This window comes from Lichenostomus cassidix, chromosome 2, assembly GCF_008360975.1.
Source record: "Lichenostomus cassidix isolate B80296 chromosome 2, HeHo_3.0, whole genome shotgun sequence".
Taxonomy (NCBI): domain Eukaryota; kingdom Metazoa; phylum Chordata; class Aves; order Passeriformes; family Meliphagidae; genus Lichenostomus; species Lichenostomus cassidix.
The window spans coordinates 63,521,850-63,542,877 of record NC_139482.1 but is presented as its reverse complement, the minus strand read 5'-3'; the positions used below and the strand labels follow the sequence as shown (position 1 = coordinate 63,542,877).

General features: G+C 40.6%; 1 protein-coding gene across 29 annotated transcripts in view; it reads left to right on the top strand.

Annotated features, from left to right (window-relative positions):
* ATXN1 (ataxin 1) overlaps positions 1–21,028 on the top strand; it is a 349,836-nt gene that overhangs the window by 168,168 nt on the left and 160,640 nt on the right. For 21 of the 29 annotated variants that reach the window (XM_085051826.1, XM_085051827.1, XM_085051833.1 and 18 more), the window contains one exon: positions 18,363–18,486. The exons of 3 other annotated variants lie outside the window; for them this stretch is intronic. The gene's annotated coding sequence lies outside the window, so the exon portion shown is untranslated. Of the gene's footprint in view, positions 1–1,341; positions 1,386–13,660; positions 17,583–17,783; positions 17,867–18,362; positions 18,487–21,028 lie in introns of those variants that run through there. 5 more of the 29 variants (XM_085051847.1, XM_085051836.1, XM_085051849.1 and 2 more) reach the window with 3 other exon arrangements.

Below are 21,028 nucleotides of genomic sequence, written 5' to 3'. Positions count from 1 at the left end.
TTTCAAGGAGGGTGGGGGAGGTAACAAAGCTTCAACATCAAAACATAAGAGGTTATATGTTGTAAATGCATGTAGATCTGTTTTTACTGAGAAAGGTTCCGTGTACCATTGGTATGTTTAGTTGTGTCTGTGTTTAGGAGTGCATTGTGTCACCTCAGCAAGCGTGAGCTGCAGTGATTTGACCCTGGGTTTTCCCTGACAGGTGGAGTTTGCCGTGGGATCTGCTGTGTTCAGGGAGGCTCGGGATCAAACCCCTCTTGTACTGCAACCCCCGACTTGCTGTGGGTTTGTGGGAGTCAAAGGTGCCCTGGGGTGAGGCAGCACCTGCTGTGTTTTCCCAGGGGCAAAGGATGCTGGAGCGTGGGAGTGTGTGAGTGGGTGACAGGCTGGATTAGGCATTTTGGAGGTCAGCATTGTGTCCCATGGGCTGTAGGCTGGGCATGGATGTCCTGGGCAGCTGGGCTGAGCAGGAAGCAGGGTTTTGCCCAGTTTCAGGGCCCTGCAGGGGTCCCTGACAGCAACTGGCTGCTGCTGCTCAGCTGAATTGGCTGCTTTTTGGTAAAGATGTTGGAGAATGAGTTTTGTGTGGGCTCATAACATTGCTTCTGCTTATTTTTGTACTCCCTATCTCTGGGTGGTTCTTACAATTCCAGAGGCCAGTATTTTTTCCTCTGAATTAAAGCTTTGTTTTGGCCACGTGTTGTCTGTAAGTGTCTGCAGGCCCTCCAGTGCTCTCAGTGTTGTGCACTAGCTGGTTGACTTTTTAAGCCCGGTCTGGATTTGCAATGTAAATGTGGTCTATTGAATTGGTATCAATAACAGAGACCTGGAGCTGTACTGAAGTTTACAAAACAGGGTTGAAATTGATTTTTCTGAACTTCAGCCCTTTAACTGTAGAGGTAGTTTTATCTCACAGGAGTATTTAATCCGGTAGCATAATGTGTGAGCATTTTAAGCAGTAGTGCAACCTTGCAACTCAATTCTCCCCATGCTGTAGCGGCAAAAAATTGAATGCAAATTTAAACTATATATACACTACTGTTTCCATCCGTATCTGTCACAACTCCTTTGAACTTCCAGCAGGGTTACTGCATGGCACCGCAGAATAATTAACACAGTATGCATTAGCAGTATGTTCATTTGTCCTATATTTTGTCAGGAACAAATCAGAACCAATAATTGAATAGGCAGCAAGAGCTTCTGCTTTTGGATTCTTAAAGCCTGTATTGCAACAATGCAGTTAGTCAACAGTAATGAGTCTTTTTCAGCTAGTAGAGTTAAATAATTTTAAAATACTGTGAAAAAAATGCTTCAATCCTCCTTCTCCTTTCTTTTTTCCAGGAGGAAAATTGAAATTGTGCATGGTGAAAAGTCCACATCTCTGGGTATGGTGTCAGTAGGGAAGTCCTCACCACACAATTGTGACAAGTGCTGGTGTTTCTTCTGAGATGTGCTGTGTCAGAAATAGGGAATCTTTCAATTGTACTACTTCTTTCTTCTTGTAATTATACAGTTCTGAAGTCCTGCTTCTCTCCTTGGGTTGCAAGCGCTGAAATTTATCCTCTTGCTGAGTCCTCAGCCATGTATCTTGTCTTGTGTGTTGATCTAATAATGAGGGAAAGAAGACCAATTAATAGGCTAGTGCTCAGATTTTAGTGTACAAATGACTTTAAATTTAGAATGCAAGTGTTGTAACATAATTCCCAGATAGGACAAAAGCATTCTGAATTACTTTCTAGTATGTGCTTGCTTGACTAGGGCAGTAAGAATGTGAATGAATGTGGTGTGTATTATATAGGCAAAATTTTAGAATAATTTCTGAGTTAATAAGTCATATAGTTCTCAGAATATATGAAAATGAAAATGATATTTGTACAGTGAAAGAGAACATGATAGGTAACCCTTCCATTTATAGTTAAGCACAGATGGTATGGTGATGAGAAAGGCAAGAGCCTGCATTGGTCAGAGTTATACTGACCTAAGTTTGCCTTGTGCCCTTCTCTCTCATGTTCCCTCTATTTTCCTTCTTTTTTTTCATTGGGGAATTATTTCTCTTCTCAGTATTTTGTTTACATTGTCAATATAGCACTGTTTGTTCAGGAGAGGTGTTTGATTTTGCAGCTGACATTTATTTACAGGGTCACCTTTTAGTCTCTGTGTTGGATTGTCATTCCTTGTGAGCAATATTTCACGAGCACTGTAGCCTACTATCTAAGAGATTCCAAAGCAAACCATCCCTTTCTCTGAGTCCCCAGTAAAAGGCAGATGAAGGCTTGCTTCGGGCATTATGTTAACACTTTTGTGGGAGCTTATATTGTTCTTTGAGACATAATCAGCCTCCAAGAACACACCAGGTCGAAGGGTTTCTAGCAGTGTGCTACTGTTGCTGATGCCTTAGTTTATGTGGATGATTTTGAATGGTTGGCTTTCAGCAACATAATCCAGTGAACATGTTGCTGCACATGGCAGGGGAGGTGTTGGAATAGATCTTTAAATGTCCCTTCCAACCCAAACCATTCTGTGATTCTGTTGATCTCTGAGAAGTTTTTACTGCTATTTTTCTCCAGTGCAAGGATCTTCTTTGCATATTCTCAGCAGTTACTCCTTTACTACTAGGAGCAGAGGGTACTGTGTCTTTGAATGTTTTGACACTCAGTGCTTTAGTTCTTGACTCATGACTTACGTAAATCTCTTGAGTAGGTTTCAGGTTGCTATTTAGAGGTGATGATATGCTTCTGATGGAGATAGCATGGAGGCAAGAAGGTTTAGACGATTGTCTTGCTTTCCTTGTACCAAAAAATCATGAGAAAAGGACATTTTTTGTTTGTGTGAACAGTCAGAGAAGGCAAAAGGGGAGAAAATAGGTTCTTGGAAAACGTGTCCATAAATGCAGATGTAGGCATGTAAATATTTATTTGCAGATTTTAAATTTTGCTGGTTATCAAAGAGATTAAAAGAGAACAGAAAAACCAGTAGGCTTCTCCAAGTGAGTTGCCCCTTGAATGTGAGAGCGCTGCTGTTAAGGTGCTCAAATATGAATACAGAAAATATTCAGGTTTGAATGCTTTAGCATTATAGAAATGGAAAGTGGAAGGAGGAAGGTAAAGAACAAATAATACAGTGACTTGTGGGGAAGCATCAGATATTCAAAAACTGCTACTCTAAGCTTAAATATTTTCCGCTTCTAAAAAATCAGCTTTCTACAAATTTATTTGCCTTTTTTTTCATAATCTTCACATTTCACCTTCTTTACTTCTTTTTACAGCTCTCTAAGCTAGAAACCTAAGTGGGGCAAGGAGGGGAGAGAGAGCCAGAGACAGTGAGCATGACTTACAAGTCTCACATTATCAAGAATGTGGTGGAAGGGAGAGAAGATAAGAGAAATCTGTGAATAATACCATGCAAAAAAGTTCAGAACGTGGAACCAGTCCAGACCATGAATGATCCTGTAAAGCTTCATGCCTTATTTGTGTAAGATGGTCAGAAAGTTATTTTCTTCTTGTCTCTGAAAGAAAGCTGGCTCCAGACCTCCTTGAAATCTAGTGGGATTTGCTAAAAAACATGGGAATTGGTAGCAAAAGTCAGGGTGAATATACCAGTTAACTCTATATAGATGACTACTTTGGCTCTCACTCTTCATACTTCTAACCTTATTTGCATTAAAATGCTTGTTGTTAGACTTGTAAAATGTCTTTAGAGTCTTCATAAGAGTTCTTTAAATTATCTTCAAGAGAAATATTAGGACTATGTTGTTCATGAAGATTTTTTAGATCCTTTACAGTGTATAAATGGTGTGTGTATGTATATATATATATATTTTTTTTTTTTTCAGCAGAAGGATAAAACACTTCTCATGATGGGTATTTTGCTTTGCTCAGTAGCTTTCTTGTAAGACAGGAATGTGGATTTGAGACATACTGTGACTCTATCCTGGTATTTTATGCCTGTTGTGCACATGTACAATACTTGTTTGACTTCTGATTGAAATGCTGTGTATGGTTGTAGGAGGACTTACAGAATCCTGAAAACGCTGAATGTAACACACAAACCTGAATTTCAGCATGCAGTTTCTTACTGTTTGCTGTGGTGGAAGCACTGCCCTGTAGTACTAGAACAGCTTCCATTTTTTTGATAGTAGAAGTGATCTTTGCTTGCCTTGTTACAAATATGCTAAGTGAGCTTTTGAGGGATGAGATTTACTGCTCACTTTAGCGAGTTCCGCAAACAATATCTGACTTAATAATTGTGTTTTCTGCTTGTAATTACATGTCCTTTTTTTTGGTAATGTCTTCAGACCTCAGTTCATGATAAACTCTCAGATCATAATTTTAGGAATAATGCGTATCCTGACCGGTCATAAGGAGGCTGAAATTCCATCTTGGGCTTCTGGTGTCATCACAGAACTGGGATGGAATTACAGCTTTAATTTATGTACTATGTGGGATACATTATTTATTACTGTGCATTAGAAAATTATTAATCTCTGCTTGTGTTGCAAGGCTACCCTACTGCTCTGAGTCCCCAGGAAGTGCTGAGACATTGTAGAACTTCTTGTGTGGATTACATACAGTTTTATGAAGCTGCCAGAAAGAGCATTGCGTTATTCAAAAGCTGCTAGAGGTGGTGAAAATTTAGGAAGCCACTGTGGGTTTTTCTCTAACTAGTAGAATTTCTACAAGGATTTCATTTGCTTAACCTGAGCATTTCCTTTCCTTTAGTGGCTTTCAAGTGTTTTGTTTCATGTAAAGCCATGATCAGATAACTGGGTTGAGGAGCACTGTGTTTTGGGGACCCTTGTTCATCAAAGCACTTCAACCTTAGTCAAGCTCTACTGAAGATAATGGAAATGAATCGTGCTACATTGGTCTACTGAATCTGTTCTTTAATTTCTACTACTTTGGTTGTTCATAAAAACTATTTTTTTCTTTTTCCTGCACTTCCCCAAGTTGTGTGTGAGTATGGGTGCGTGCACATGCATGTGTCTATAAATACAGTGAAGCTGCAGTGGAGCAACATGAGCTAATAGAAAATTGTCATAACTGATTCATCCATATTTCATTTCAATTTTTTTAATGTGTTTTAATGCTCGTATAACATTCTATTTTTACAAGCATTTTCAGTACTAGGAAAGTCAGTAATCAAGTTCTGATATGTAATTAGTAGTACTGTGTAACTAGTTGTAATGTCCACAGCTATGGCTTTGAGTTTGAGCCACAGCATTCCTTCACAGCTAAATTTCATTGGAGTTTATAGCCTTTCTACAAGAGCTGAGAATTTGTCTGGTTTTGTTTTCTAGCCTATGGATGTGTGTTTGTACAGACCAACTACCAGCCACTACACCATACAGCTGTTACCAAGTAACATAACTAATCTGCCACTTCATAAAAAGAATTTGGTATCTGGGGGAGGCGGTTGGAATTTTGCATTTGCAATGCTGTGCCCTGGTTTGGAGGGGGAAAAAAAAAAGAAAAAGCCAAACAAACAACAAACAACCCCCCAACAAAAACCTTCACCAAACCCAGCCCCTAAAGGTTTGTAGGAATTCTAATTAATAAGCCCTGGTAAATTGTCTTCGAAGTTCTCAGCACTATTAGAGCTGAAAAAAAGAATTAGATATTTGTAAAAGATCAAACAGATACAAATATCTTAATAAAAGAAGTCACTGCTTTAAATTAAGTGAATGCTTTATACTAGTACAAAAGTATTAGAAAAAATTGAATACTCCCACTTTCTAAGGTGGCATTTTTATCTTTTAAGGCTTTGATGACATGTATAAGCCACTCAAGTTTCAGTCTTGTGGGTTATATTGTCACCAGAAGCTCTGACTAATGATACAGTAAAGTCTTACAAATGACAGTTTGGTATAGTATGACTCTAAATTACCTTTTTTTGGTTGTTTTATAATTGTCATATGCTAAAAAAAAAGAAAGGAAAGTTCCAGTGCCTACTGATTAATTGAACCTAGTGGGGAGGTGTTACCCTCGATTAATTTGGGTGGTCATATTATAAATCACAGATATGGAATCTAAAACCCAGTGACAAAGCTGATAATCCTCAAGGTGTAAGAATCTTGAAGCTGGTGTAGGGAAAGACGTGCGAAACATGCCAGCAGCTCTACCCCACGCAAAATTAAAATGATTGTCATTTTTGCAGGGAACACCATGGGAATCAGAATTAGAGACAAGCACCCCTCTTCAATTTGAAAGCTGAAGAGATGGCTGCAGTTTCTGTGCAGAGTTTCAGCCCGCTAGAGGTGTATAAATAGATCTGTGGTGCCGTGCAGATCTGTGCAGGACCAATCGCTCTTCCCTTCTACATCACGAGGAGATGCAGAGAGCAGTCCCCTGCAGCTACCTGTGTCATGCCAGTCATAGTGACCGCTTAGGCTGGGACTTCTGAGGGTGGAAAGGCTTGCTCAGATGATGTTCTGTGCTCTGAAGGAGTAAGGAATGAGGTTTATGTAGATTTCTGCTGATCTTTTAAAACCTCATTTGGATTTTAAATGGGACATGGCATTTGTGCTTGCTTTCTGAATGAGTTGCAGCCTTGGGCGAATCCAGTGTCATGTGAATCAACACAGTGTATCACATCAACAGAGAGGAAACCAGCTGTTTAGCACTGGGGAAGTTTTAATTGTGCTATGATAGATACATGAGACTGGAAATAAATACAGCAGCGTAAATTTTATACATACACCGTAATTTCTTACTTTCCTGCCTTCTAGCTTAGTGTAAATATTATTGCCAGTTTTGTGTAGGGAGGGGCTTTAAGTGTGATAGGAGGGGTAGAAAGGAAGACCAATATAAAAATTGAAGAGTAGATTTCTCAAGGTTCTTAAACTATTCTGTCATCCTGGTGGTTATAGGGCAAATTCTGTTGTGCTGTCAGAGTCCAAAAGAATTGGATCCCACTCCTGCAAGCCAAGGGTGATACCCTGGATGTACAGTTCTGCATGTATGTAAAGGACTGAATCCTCACATGGAGGACCATAAAAGCGCAAAAGAAAATTGGAGGAGACAGAGAAGAAAGAGTGACAATAGGTTTTGACACAGGACTGAGGTCCTTTAACTTCTTAGCATAGATGTCCAGCTCTGGAAAATGAGTCTTAAGGTAGTAGCATTGTTACAGATGAGGAAAGCATGCTAGTCACTCCCTCCTGTGCAAGTGCTTCCCTCTCACCTTGCCAGCAGAGGCAGACTGGAAAGACATGGCTCTGATGACTCTGGTGAGTGGGTCAGAGCTGGACCAAGCTTTGCTCTTCAGAGCATGGGCTGCTTTATTGCCCGAGTTTTCATTTAGGATCAATGAAGCTTGGGTAGTCTGCGCTGTGCTGGCGCTCAGGGCTGGGTTGTGCCTGCCTCGGTGCACTGTGGGAGTTTGCTGAGTTGTATAATTGCACGTTTACTGTCATACAACGAATGACTGATGGCATAATTTGTATTTTCAAAATACATAAGCAGATCAGCCTAATCAGGTGGTGTGGTAAATATTTCGAGGAGATAAAAGCAAAGTATAAGTGCAGGGAACAGGGTTACAAACTTTCTTTAATGAGCTGCATATTATTTGATCATGTTTTTTCATATACATGAGCTTCTACATGCCAAATTCTAGTAATCACTGGCAGCTGCTTCACAGTCCTGGAGAAATAATACTGTAAATACTGGAAACAGTAAAAATGAGTGGATGTGTCAGTTTACTTTTCAAACTCCTGGGACTAACAGGTGATTAGTACAAATAGCAGAAGGCCCTTTTATCCTTCATCTTGCTTCTGGAAATAAAAAGAAAGGGAAAGCTGGGAGAGCAGAGGGAACAAATTCAGCTTCTCCAGACAGTTAACAGTGGTACTGCTGACTGGCTTGGATTACAGTTCTGGCTGGGTGGGTGTTTGACTTGTAATTCGGAGTAGTTCTGTTCACTTCCTGGAGACCCTAAAGTTCAGCACATAAATGTTCTGGAACCTGAAAGAGCCTTCTTGGGTTATTCTGGAGAGTTTGCTGCAAAATCTTATGATGCAGGATAACCCCCAAATCATAAGTCTTTTCCCACTTATAGTGAGTGGCTTGTCGTGTCGATGGGATGTGAAGTGGAGGGATTCCTTTTCTATTTGTTTATGTATACCAATCTTCAGTGCTTCAAAAAGATGTAAAAAATGAAAATACAGTATTTTTGTATGCTGATCAGCTGCTGTTATTTTTTCAAAGGCACAAATTTTAAATAGAAAATGCTAATTTAAGGAACTTTTTAACATATGTGGAAAACACTCCTGAAAAAATACTGAAGTTAGAGTGAAGGATTTTTTTTTTTAATGAAACATTTTTCTCTAATACAAATGTGTCAGTGCTTGGTGACAGTCACACTCACTGGAACTTCGGAGAGCGGGGGAACAGTTCACTCTTTCACAATGAATAACGGTTTATTTTTAATAATAATGAGAAGATCTGAGTAATAACTGTGAAAAGGCCTAGGAAGGTAGTGCACTCACAGGTGGATGAAATATTTCTCTAGAGTCTCAATGTTTTTTTCTGAAAATACTACACAGCAAATTTCTGAGCTTGGTGCTACTCACTTGCATGAAATGGAAGGTGGATTCCCACTGTTGATGGGATTCTAACCTCAAATTATATGCCCTTTCATGTGATTTGCATAAGCCTAAAGGAGCATAATTGTCCTTGCTGATTTTCAAAATCTCTTTAATTTTTTTCTTTGAGCCTTAAATTGATTAATCTAGTGTAGATTGCATTTAAATATATACCTATGTGTTGCAGCATATGCATTTTAGCATAAAATATGAGTCAGGGGACTAGTACAAGGAGGTGTGTTTGTAGCTTTTTAAACTTATTTTAAAGAAATTATGTAATGATCGTCTGCTTTTTTCAGTAATATACCAGCTACTGAAAGCGGGTTGTTGACTATTTTAGGCCATTTGAAAGAAAGTTCAGCAGTTGGTTTCCTTGCAAACGTCACTCATCCTGCAGAGACTGGCTGAAGGGATACTTTCATTTTCTCCAGGACAGTGGTGACAGGAAAGTTATGTGTGGTATAGTTACCAGCAGTAGACACCAAAGAGAAACCCTAGGTGTAAAGTCAGGGAATTGTTGGAAAAGACAATATAATGTAAAAACTGACACAGGCTGGTGCTAGAAAATGAAACTGTTGAGTGCTAGCTTTGTCATGGCAAATACCTGCAGGTTGAAAGCAGTTTTTTCCTAGGTATAAATAAATGCCGGCGAGATTAGACTGCACTGCAGCCCACATTAGTACATGTGTATGTATATAAAAAGGTACAATATCCAAAATAAATTAGACGGTAAATAATTTTTTGTTTACCAACTCTGTTCACCAAAATTAATAGGACATACATAGCCATATGTAAAATTGTGAATGTTCCATAAATTTATCTTTGTTTCTAATGGTATCTGTCTTATATTATGAATCATGTTAAGGAAAAATAGCTTGTTTTGATCCTCCAGGGGAAAAACCCTTTCATTATCTCACCTCTCCTCAAAAACCCCAGACACCTACTTGTCCTCTGTCATTTAAAGGAGATTTGAATTTGTTATCTGTACCTAAATCTACAGATACAGTTTTCCTCTCTTGCATAGGAACAAAATGTTGTCCTACTTTCTGTAACTGGAATTTAGTAAATCACAAAAACGTTACAGTAGTAAACCGAATGCGTTAAAGAAATGGAACAGAGGAGAGATTACAATTTAATTTCCCTGAAGGTAGACCTAATATTATTCATAAACAGAATGCAATTCACAGTAAGTAAAAGTAAAGCTGTGTTTCAAACAAGCCTAAGTAAACTAAACCTCCCTGGGCAAGACTACGCTTGGTTTTGTTACTGATGAATCTTGCAGAACTGCAACTGCAGTTCTGAGTTTAACATCAGATCCATTGGTTTACCTTTCTTGCCAGTTCAACATCATTTTTCTTGGGCCAAGATGGATATTTTAGTTTGCTTTCCTTGTGGTCTACACTATCTTCCTATCTCTCTGAGTCTCTGCAGTAAGGTTGGAGTCCACTGGTCAGCTCCAGCCAAATTTAACATGCATGTTGAGCTCCAAGCAGTTTTGTGAAACAAGGAGCTGGGTGTGGAACAAAAACAGAAAAGGGTGACCTTTCCAAAGGAAAGGCTCCGCTGTGTTATCACAGATGTGAGAGTGCAGTGGGGTGTGAGCCATTGCTCAGGGTTAGCTTTTCTCAGAGCATGCATCTCACTGTGCATGGAGTCAGGTAGAGGCAAAGCCACAGGCAACCAGCCTTCATGGACTCCACTGCTTGTGGAACTACTTGGTCTTTTAAGGAGGGAGAATATCCCAAATCCTTTAACTTCTCCCATGCACCTTCACTCATTTTGCGTGTTCTGTATGAGTCAAATGGCACCTGAGACAGATGGACAAAGAGGTGGCACTAGGTCTGTGTGACAGATGTAACATGGCACTGGTCTGTGGAGCTGAACTGGGAGGTTGGAGCCCAACCCCTCACTTTCTCGGTCCTGTGCAAAGAGTCACCAGTGAATGCGGTTTAAACACTGATCACTTATTAAAGGTCCCAGACTTTCTCAGACAGCTCTTGAAAATGCAGGACAAGGAGTCAGGCACACAGCTGCACTGTTAAAAATTAACCATATTAGAAATATGTCCCTGGCTGGTTTAATACATAACAGCAATTGTCTTCACAGGAAACTAACACAGATCCACAGTGCTTTGAAGGGAGAGTACAAATAGCATGGTAGCAGTTGTGACGGGCCCCAGCTTCCCCTACTGACTTTGTCTTTTTCATTCATGAAAATGGACAGTGGTGGTGTAGTTGAAACTGTGGATTTTACACACACTTCCTCTGTGCTTGGGCTTCCTGCTCGCAGTGAGCTTAGAGTCGTCTCTTACGTGGAAGGCATGTAAAGAGAGAAGCTTTCAAGAAGGATTTGAGTACTAGGAGAGCATTTCACTTGGCTTCAGACAGGTCCTCAGCACAGTGGTCTATGTCACTCTTGCTCATAAATTTGCTGCCAGGTCCAGAACTGTTTAGCAAAAGTTAAACAGATAGATGGGTGAGGTTTGGTTGGTTTCCTGCACCTGGAACACAAGGAGATTTCTATCACAAGGTATTTCTTAGCGACTTCCAGTGAAACTCTAGAGTGTTATGCTCTTGCTCCTGCAGGGACAAACAGCTTATGAGGAAAAGAACAAATATGGTGGATTTTGTAGACAGGTGGCTCTTAGCCAGTGGCCTGAAAACTTCCATGGACTCAGCAGGTACTTTTTAATAGGTGGCAAAAAGTAAAGCTAGACATACATGTCATAGAATTCTTGGCCTTCCATGCACTGAAAAGAGATGTGATGAACTGTCTTATTAATTGAATTAGTTACGATAAGTGTCAAGACTTTGAGGGTCTAATGACATTTTCAAAGAGAATGTAAGATCCACTATGAGGACAAAATACCAGAGGATATTTAACATAAACTCAGATGAAAGCACATGAAAAAAGCACTGCTGCCCAAAATTTTCTGCTGGCAACTTTTACAACTAAAGCCTAAATTTTTATTATTATGCCTAATGTTTATTTTCATGGTGTTTAATGATGGAAAGGTAGTACTTTTTTTATCTTTTTATCCACTTTGTTTTAGTTTTCCCCTTCTATAATAATTCTTTACTATTTTGGTGCAAGATGAAGAGAAAAGATTCAGTTTGTTTTACTTTTTCCCTTTGATAATTGTTTTTTACCATTTTGGTGTAGGACAAAGAGCAAATACTTTAAAGAGTAGAAGAACTCATTGTAAAACTACAAAAATTAGGTTAGTTATTGTAGCTGAAACAACTTTGATCTATTCTTTACAATGTTCACTTCAAGATGCTCTTGCTGCTGTCAGCATTACACTGTTGCAATATTAGAGTGGAATATAATAATACCATCTTTTTATTTGGTGGCATAAACATGAATGAGAGCAGAAGTTTTGTTTTTTATGATTATGGCTATATTAACAAGTAGCATGGACCAACTGGAGAGAGTATCTCTGAAAACTGTGCTGGAATGCTGAGGTTTGCACCAGGCATATTTTGGGGTTGCTTTTACTTCTGAGCAGTCTGGTGCTGCTGGCTGCTCGCTCCAGGGAACATGATGCTTCTAGTTAATTCCTCCCAAGAGGGATTTGTTCATGCACTCCAGGACCACTCCACAATGCAACCAAAAGCCCAGGCAGGACTGACTATCTGGAGACTTGCTTCAGAAGCTGCATGCCTGATCTAACAAAAGCAGAAGGTAGCTTTGCCTTATAGGGATATAGTGGGATAAAGGCGTGGAAAGAAGAGCATCTTTCAGTGATCTGATCATGTATAGGTGTGCCAGTCAGTGAAACACATTTAATATTTTTTCTTTCTTCATGTTCTTTCTTCCCTTTTCTTTGTAATTATTACTGAAAGGGGAAGGTTGATCTAAGTAGCCTTCTGAGAAAAGAAGGCTGTTTTGAGAAGTTAGAAGGAAGAAATCTTCTACCGAAAGGATTGTATCTTCTTTAAGGAGCTTATACAATGCCAAGTGCACGTTAGATGCTTAAGCAATAATGACCCATGTCTAGCAGTTGGTGCTTGACCTACTGATGTCAGTGTGTGCTCACGTGGGGACAATGCTTGTTCCCTTCAGTTAAAGCAGGTACTCAGACAGACACTGCACTGTACTGAGGCTGTTTGCCATCCTAAGACACTGGCTGGGTATCCTTTATTGAAAGGTGTATAGCCTTTGTTTGGTGTGTGTCCTGAGGCAGGGAAGGCGCTGTGTAATGCCGTATTATTGTTAGCGTGACTTGGAAAATACATTATGTTATCTGAGAGAGTAGGTGTGAGAGCCAGTCTGGCAGATGTGACAGTCCTGCTTTCTGGATCTGACAGCTGGCAGCCTGGAGGGCCTACAACCAAACTTGAAATGCTGAAATGCTCGTGTTATGGTCCGTGCTGAAGAAAAGGAAGTAGAAGTAGAGGTGACAGAAGTAGTAGTGCACTGTTTTGGGTTTTTTTTTAACAAAAGACAAGTTTGGAAGTTGACTTACAGAAAAGCTTTGTCTTTCTCAGTGTTCTGTCTCTTCTTGATTTAAAGAGTAGGTTTGATTACAAAAAAAGCCAACCAATTTGTGTAGCCAACCAAATCACTGAGTCGAGGCAGAGGACAACATTTCTTTCTCTGCCTGGAGGATTTTAGTCGCTGGCCATGTGATTTGTAGCAGCATCGTCCTGCTGCTCTCAAAAGGTAAGACCAAACTACAGTGGTGCTGAGCTGGTTGTGCCTTAGTCAAATTTCTGTTCTAAAAACAGCTTATGGTCAGGCCTCCAAAGTTTCCTGCAGCAAAGGTCATCACAGATTTCTTCTGAAGTGTCCTGAGTGTCCTGTACTCTTTGTCACTGGAGATACACGATTGTATAAGCAAAGTTGATTGTTCGGATCTTTCTATATAGCAGCAAGCAGCTAGATCCCAAAAAACCAACCTCATATAGTTAGAAGGTAGGTGAGATGAGTAAGTAAAGCAGAAGGCAATAGGAAAAAAATACGAGGCCCATCTATTCCAAACAATGTGAAATTTCTATGGTTGCTCTAGAGCCCTTCATTTGAAGAATCCAGAATGTATCTGGACATTAAATATCATGCCATATTTCATTTTCTTAACATCTCTTTTTCTGTATGTGCTCTTTAGCAGAGACAGGCTGCTGCTTTTTGTGGGCAACACAGTGAACTTTTACAGGAGGATGTATGTTACTGTTTAGAGCAGGTTGGCCAGTGAAAGAGTGGTTGGAGGGTATTCAGCTCTTCATCCACTGGCACTCCTTGTTTTCAGAGGTTGTGAGCCAAGGAAGGCTGTGCCTCTGAGTACAGGCAGTTGTATGGCAGGGTCACTGCCAAGGGATGAAGCCACTGATTTGTGATGCAGTCTGTCTCTCTCAGACCTTCATGCTGGGATAAAGGAGGCACTTAGGGTTCCAGGGAGACCCTGAGGTCAGCACCTGATGGGGCTGGGGCTTTATGACTTGAAAAGACATGACACACCTCAGGGTAAGTGGGGGAGAGCATGGCTCTGTGTCACCTTGTAATGATAAACAGGTGGCATCAAGGTATGGGGGCAGTGAGCGTGGGCTGGTAGTTCTAGTCCAAAAATCATGTAATAAAGTCGCTTTGTCTGTTAAGAAAACAAGGGAGTTCGTGGTGTTTGTGCTTATGAGCAGAAGGCAAGAAAAAGAGTAAATACCATGTACAAACATGTGCCTGAGTCTGCCAGACCCTAGGCAGAGGCCAGGGAGAGTAGTAGGTGCATTCCTGAGAGATTTAGAGGGAAGAGTTCCTGTCCCCATGGTGAGAGATGTGCAGAGAGCCTTGTGCCATCATTTCTTCATGCTTCGTAGCTCATCCCAAAATGAGATCACATTTTAGCAATCCACTTTGTTCTCATCTGGCCTTGGCTCTGTCTTGTCACGTGCAATAGCACTACTTTTGCCCAGGCCCATCCCAGAACCTCTTGCCCTGGGGATGGCAAGGGAGGCTGGCAGTCCCGTCTGCCACTCAAGCTTGGAAGTAGGCAAGCCTGCCCAAACCCAAAAATACGAGCTGAGTCTTTCTCTGTAGCTTGTCTCGGGATTTCATTTTTTTCTTTACTTGAGTCTTTGTTTCCATTGCTGTGGTTTTTCATCGGTTTTGATCAGAGTCAAATCATGCTAACAGAGCGAACATGCAAGTTACTTGGAATGGAAAATCATCTCAGTCCATTCAGCTTCCTCAGCATTTTGAGAGGGACTCCACTGTGAAATGAAGGAAGACTGGGGGAAAAGTGGTGTCCTACTGCTGGTATTTTATCAGGCTGCTACTCTCTTGGTATTTGAAGTTTTCTTAAGGTCTGAAGCTGCCAAAGCAAGGAATAGTGGCTGTCTCAGCTTTCACCGAAAAACAAAATATTTGTGCCTTCTGAGTGCAGAGCAGCTCAGCACCTGTTGTGTTCCTGTGGTTCTGAAGCCAGAAGGCAGAGAAATAGACCCTGTGATTTTTGTCCAATCTCATTGCTTTTGAGGGAAGTACTGTGCTTTGGGGAGATGTGTGCTGATCGACCATCATTTGATTCTTAGGGGTTAGTGGTACAGCATGCTGCAGCTGTGATAGGCTGCTGAGTAGCCCTGGCTGAATTCAGCTTCTTTGCAGCTGGCAGGGTTAATGCTGTGTGTATGGGAGGAGGAAGGAGGATTTGTACTTCAGAGCTGCCTCTGCTAGGAGCTAGAGAAGCAAGCACCACCTCATTGCACCGGGAGGAGTGAAAGAGCTGACAAAATATTCTTTTAATTTGTTTGAAGCTGCATTCATTTCTCCAGAAGGGGGAGAGTGGAGTAGTCAAATGCTGGGAGGAATGTGCCTAATTCAGGACTGTCCTTTTTCCCTGCCTCCACAGACACTACAGAGAAAAATCAAGACATTTATAAAGGGGCTGTCAGATCTACTCACATGTTTTGCAAAGTCCAGCATTATCTGGCTGTTGAGTGAGTCTTTGTAAGTGTGACCCAATAGTTCTGTATTAAGAGTTCACTGTTGGTTTTGATGCTATTTCTGTTATTAAACAAATACCATAAATGCATAGAAGTGAAAGCCATGACCATACAGTGACTGCAGAAAAAGCCCATGTGTATGGGAGGCCTGGTGCTCCTTTCTGATGGTGAAATTTGAATTTGGCTCACAGATATTATGATTTAGCAAAAAAAACAAAAAAAAAAAAGAGGGCAGAATGAGTTTAAAGTATTTTTGCTACACTGAATTTATAGTGTTTTATCCTCTGCTATATAAATGGTTACTTTTGTTTTTTTTAAAACCAGACTATTTCCTCCATCACAGTTAAATCTATTTTCTTTTGACAAACCCTGATTTGTTGCTCCTGTTTCTGTAAGGATCAGATGGGTAATGGAAGCTGTACAGCAACTTTATGTATGCTACTCGAGATAGTAAAATGCAGGCCTACAATAGGCCTTTTTACAGCAGCTGTAAAGCTGTTGTGTGAATACAGTGAATCCATTCAATGTCCCCCACGCTTGCTGGGAGCACCCTGGAGAAGAGAGTTGTGCTAGTGAAATGACTATCCAGCAAAACGGTTTCAGAGGGACAGGCTGATGACTCACTCCTTATTTTGGTTTTCAGGGTCTTTTTCTGGGTATGTGAAGTTTCAACTGGAGTTAGGAGATCTATATCTTTCCGTAATTTTCTCCATGTTACCAGATTACCCGCTAAATCAGCACAGGTGTTGTGTTCCTTCCATGAGCCCTCTGAGATGGGGGATACTTATTTTTGCTGTAGAGGCAGGAGAAACTGAGGCAGGGGGAAATTTGGGTTAAGTGACAATGTGCATTAGGAGCCAAACTCCCATGCTGTAGTTGTACTATAAAAGCTCAAGTGTCATTCAGAGCTATTTCAGCCCTTCAGGAAGTGTCACATAGCATTTGCCCATAGGTCATGCAGAAAAGCCTGGAGGATAGCTGGGAATCTGTCCATCAAACAGTTTTATTTGACTCTTTAAACAGAGCATTAAAAATGTAGGTATGTAAAGTGAGAACAGGAGGATTTTATCCTGATTTTGATCTTTGGCCACCTTGTATTTGAGTCAGGCAGAAAATGAGAGGCAGAACCTAGTTGATTCTGCAGGGTGATGCTGTGTAAGATAATCCCTTTAACAGTTTTTCTTAAATTAAGAATGGTTTCTAGGTGGCATGAGTCATGGACAGACTGTCCTCGTTTCACTTTGAACTTGCAGCCTTCTCTGGATTTGTGTCACAGATTTAGAGGGCTTTGTCCGCTTCCTGCAAGTTGTAGCCTTGGCTGTTGCAGCCTTGACTCATGTTGAGTGAGAGCAGGCTCCTTGAAGAAAGAGGCAACACCACATCAGCATGGATAAGCACGGTGGAGTAGGGGAGCAGGGTAATTTAAGCAGAGTATTTTGTATCATAGGCAGCTTTGGGGCATGGTGACATAGGCACAGCCTTTGTACAGGTGTCAAGGTCCCCCTTATTTGTGTGTTGCTCTGCTTGAAGTTTTGGGTTGTTTTTCCTCCAGGGTGTGTGGGGGAATAAACTGTGGTGTAGAAAGCTGTACTTTTTGAATTTTTGACCACTTTTGGAAAAGTTTTCTTTTTTGAGGGATATACAGCCACAGAAGGCTGTGGATATTGGTCTTCACTTCTTAATTAAAGGGAAAATTTATTCAGACCTGTCTGTCTGTTCTAGCTGAGGAAGAAAATCCAAGTGGTCTGGCTTACATGCAGACAAGGTCAAATCCTCTCCTTGTGTTGAGTAAGTTTGTTGGCTTCAATGGCGATAGCCACAGGTGTAACCCTGGAAACAGTTTGTCTGTCAGGCTTTTTACAGAGCAAAAATTAATGTGGCTGTTGGTCCTAAAAACTGTTTGTAGAGAAATAACTGTGATGCTTGTAATCCAGAGAGGCTGTGCAAATGCAAGACCGCGCTCTCAGACGGAATGTGAACTCTGCACTGGCTGGCAGTGTTTTCCTGCTGACAGAGCCTGGTTTGGAGTCTTACGTACTCAGCTGGCTCCTGGCCAAGCCTTGCTGCAGGTATGGGAGAGGGAGGAGGGTGAAACAGGGGGTGGTGAGAAAGTGTTCTGGTAGCAGCACTCGCTGAAAATTCAAAACCCTTCAGACCTTTTTTGGTGATGGTGGAGAATGTCAAAATTGATTGTACTAGAGACCTGCCAGTTACTCTTAACTCATTTGCTTTGTCGCTCCTCCTCCCTTCCTTCCTCTCTCGACAGCTGGGCTGCGTTTTGTGGTGCTAATGCTGCATTGCTTCTCCAGCGTGGTTACTACTTCCCCCACGCTGCTACTACAGAAATACTGCAGTAACTCAGTGAGGATTGAGGGAGCTGGCCATATATGTATTATTAGTGATAATAACAGTGATAGTAATAATAAAACTGAGTAGTAGCTTGATACTTTACATAATGATTTTTCTTCTGGTTTGTATTCTGGGCTTTCTTCCCTTTTCACCATTGTAAATTTGCAGAGCCTGGTATATCCTGGACTGTGATTTAAAAGAATACTTTGTATTCTACTATCTTACAGATTTGTAAAAATGCCATTTTTTTGAGGAGTCTAAACCAGTGGGTTTGGGTTGGTTTTGGGTTTTTTTTGTTGTTCCGTTGGGTCTTTTTTTTTTTTTTTTTTTTTTTTTTTTATACAGCCCACAGAAGAGCTGCTGCTGGGGGAAGTTACCACACTTGCTTTAGATAATGAAATATACATTGAAAAAAGGTCAGGGATTTCCCCTGAACCACCCACCAGTTGCTTGAAATGACATTTTCATTCTGAGTGTTTCTTTTTTTGTTTTCGTTTAAGATCCTGGTGCACAAGGAGAGAGTTTTAATGCAAAATACCAGAAAAAAAAGTCTGCAACATCTCCTGTGAGAGGGGGAAAAAAAAGGAGATTAACAATTGCTTCTTGAAACACTCATGATTTGAGGTAAGTGACTGGAGGGTCTTGTCATAAGTTACAGTTAGTTTGTAATTAAATTAATCATTATTTACCTCAGAGTGTCATGATGTTGTTGAAGACAATAAAAACAGGCAGGAGAGGGAGGGAGAGAACTGTAATGTCGAACCCAGCAACAGCAGTAAAAAAATTTAATGCATTTATCTTTCTGAAAATGGGCCCCATGAGTTCCAGTCCCACAAACAGGCAATCATTCTGACATTTATAAGGGTTAAACCCTGTTTAAATCAATGAGGCTATTCTTTCTGAAAGTTAGGCATGAGCCTAAATGTTTCCTAGTTTGGAATCTATATCATATGGGAACTCAGCAGAAGAAAGCTAATGAAGAACATACAATGCACAGCCAGAAAAATGCATATACAAATCTCTTACTGTTGGTGATAATGTCATGAGTAATCTGATTTTATAGCATTCTTAAGTGATGTTTTTATATTAAATATGTAGTTCTCATTTTTATGTTTAAACACCTCATTGAAATACCAAACTTCTTAGTAGAGCCTGTGAATTCGACACCAGCTTTAACAATACATCTGCTTTAATTGCTCCATCAGTGTGTCTTTGCACAAATGTAGTTAAATGTATAAAGAAAATAATGTCCCCTTTCATAACTAGAGTTGCAAATTGCACTTGGATATTTGAATAGCAACTGAAGTTCTCTGACTGAGGCTAAATTGTGTTGTCTGGAGATAATTTTTTTTTTTAATAAAGACAATGATGAGGAACAGAGAAAAGCTCACCTTTTCCCTCTAGTCTTCATTTTGTTTTTGTTTTCATTTCTCATTAGAAAAGAATCATACATTGAGAGTCTAGTAAGGAGAAAATGCTACAGTTGTAAAACTTTTAACCACTGAAAATGTTGCATAAATGAATGTTGCATAAGTGTTGCATAAAAATTTCAAGTTATTTACTCTGTTCTGCCCCACAATTGTGCTGAAAGAGACAAAATTGCTGTAAGGAATCTGTAGAATCAGAAAGATGCATATAACCTGGAAGATGCAGAGTATGCATTCCCACATATGTGCAGAAAATCAAAACCCTTTGGCAAGTGGCATTTGCAGACATATGTTGCTTACCAGATTTCAGATGAGAGGAGAGCATAGCCGACCCCTGGTGATTGCTCTGTATTTGCTTTGTAGCAATAGAGCTATTAAGTTTCTTTTGAAATCAACAGGCCCGCTGAAGTGAGCTAAATATTTCCTTTCTGGTCAGTGGACAAGAGCCATTGCTTGGGAAATTGTAATGGTCCTGTAGGTATTTGTACTGATTTTTCTGAAAACTTCAAAATTTTTGTGCATCAGTGTAGCCAACTCCTTTTTATGTGCAGGTCTTGCAGTAGGGAGTGTGAGCCCAAACAGGAATACAGGAGTCTTTCAGCAGGAGTCTGCAGCAATTTTTGTAGTTGTGAAATGAGGTATTAATGCAAACCTGTTTGAAAGCTGAGGTGGGGAAATGTCTTGCTCTCTGGGATGAGCCCTGTTTCAGGTGTAGGTGACAGTCCTGGCCAAACCAGTGAGAGGGAAGTGCTCTGTAGTGACCATCATGGGATCACCCTCAGTTCACCTTTGCTTTCAGTCCATCCCAGTCTCCCAGAGGCGAGCATTCTTTCTTGGTTCTGTGGAGCATAAATCAAAATGCTTTTATTGCTGCCCTCTTTTCATTGACATCAGGCCAGGATAATGTGCACGATTTTCCTTTCACAACTGCATTCTTGTTGCTCTCTGAGGAAGCACATGTCAAAGTTCACGAAAAGGTATCTTTGTAGCATCTGTGTGGCCTTTATAATAATTTTATCAGCTTTGTGTTGCACTCAGAAAATCGTTGAGGTTGTTCTTAGCTTTCTCTGTACTGGAGAGTGCAGGAGCTCATTGTCAGAGTACTGGAGGTATGAAACTTCTTTGGTGCCAAAAGATCCATTTTGGGATATATTAAATTGTACCACTATTCTTTCTTATTTTTTTCAGCATGTGAAAAAATAATGCCCCCATTTGTATGCCTGGAGAAGGTCCTGTGGTGTGTGCCAGGGAGTTCAGTTATGTGGGTGCTGAGCTGAGCAGGCAGAGAGACCGACTCTCTCCTGCTTTGTATTTTTCACTGGGAGTGAACACAGGGGACCGAGCCTGCCCAGATTAAACACATGCGTTTTTTGTTCTGCTTTTCGTTCAGATGGCAGCGATCAGTCACAAATTGTCCCCTGCCCATGCTCCTCAGCTCTCCTAAACCATTAGTTTTGTGGAGCTCTTCAACAAAGATGGCACTGGTTCGATTTCCCTACCCCCTGCCCCAGCTAATGGAAGAAGACTTTGTTTGTGCTTCCCCCTCAAATCAGCCGCCTTAGATCCCAAAGCAACTTGTGTTAAGTGGAAATGAGGCTTTGATAATACGTGTGCTTGCTGGAGACTTCTTTAGATTTTTTTTTCCCCACCCCTTGTATATGGATCTTTTCAATGGGGTGCTGCTATTGTGAATCAGAAGGAAAGTGCACAGGCTGCTAGGCACATAATGGAATTATTCA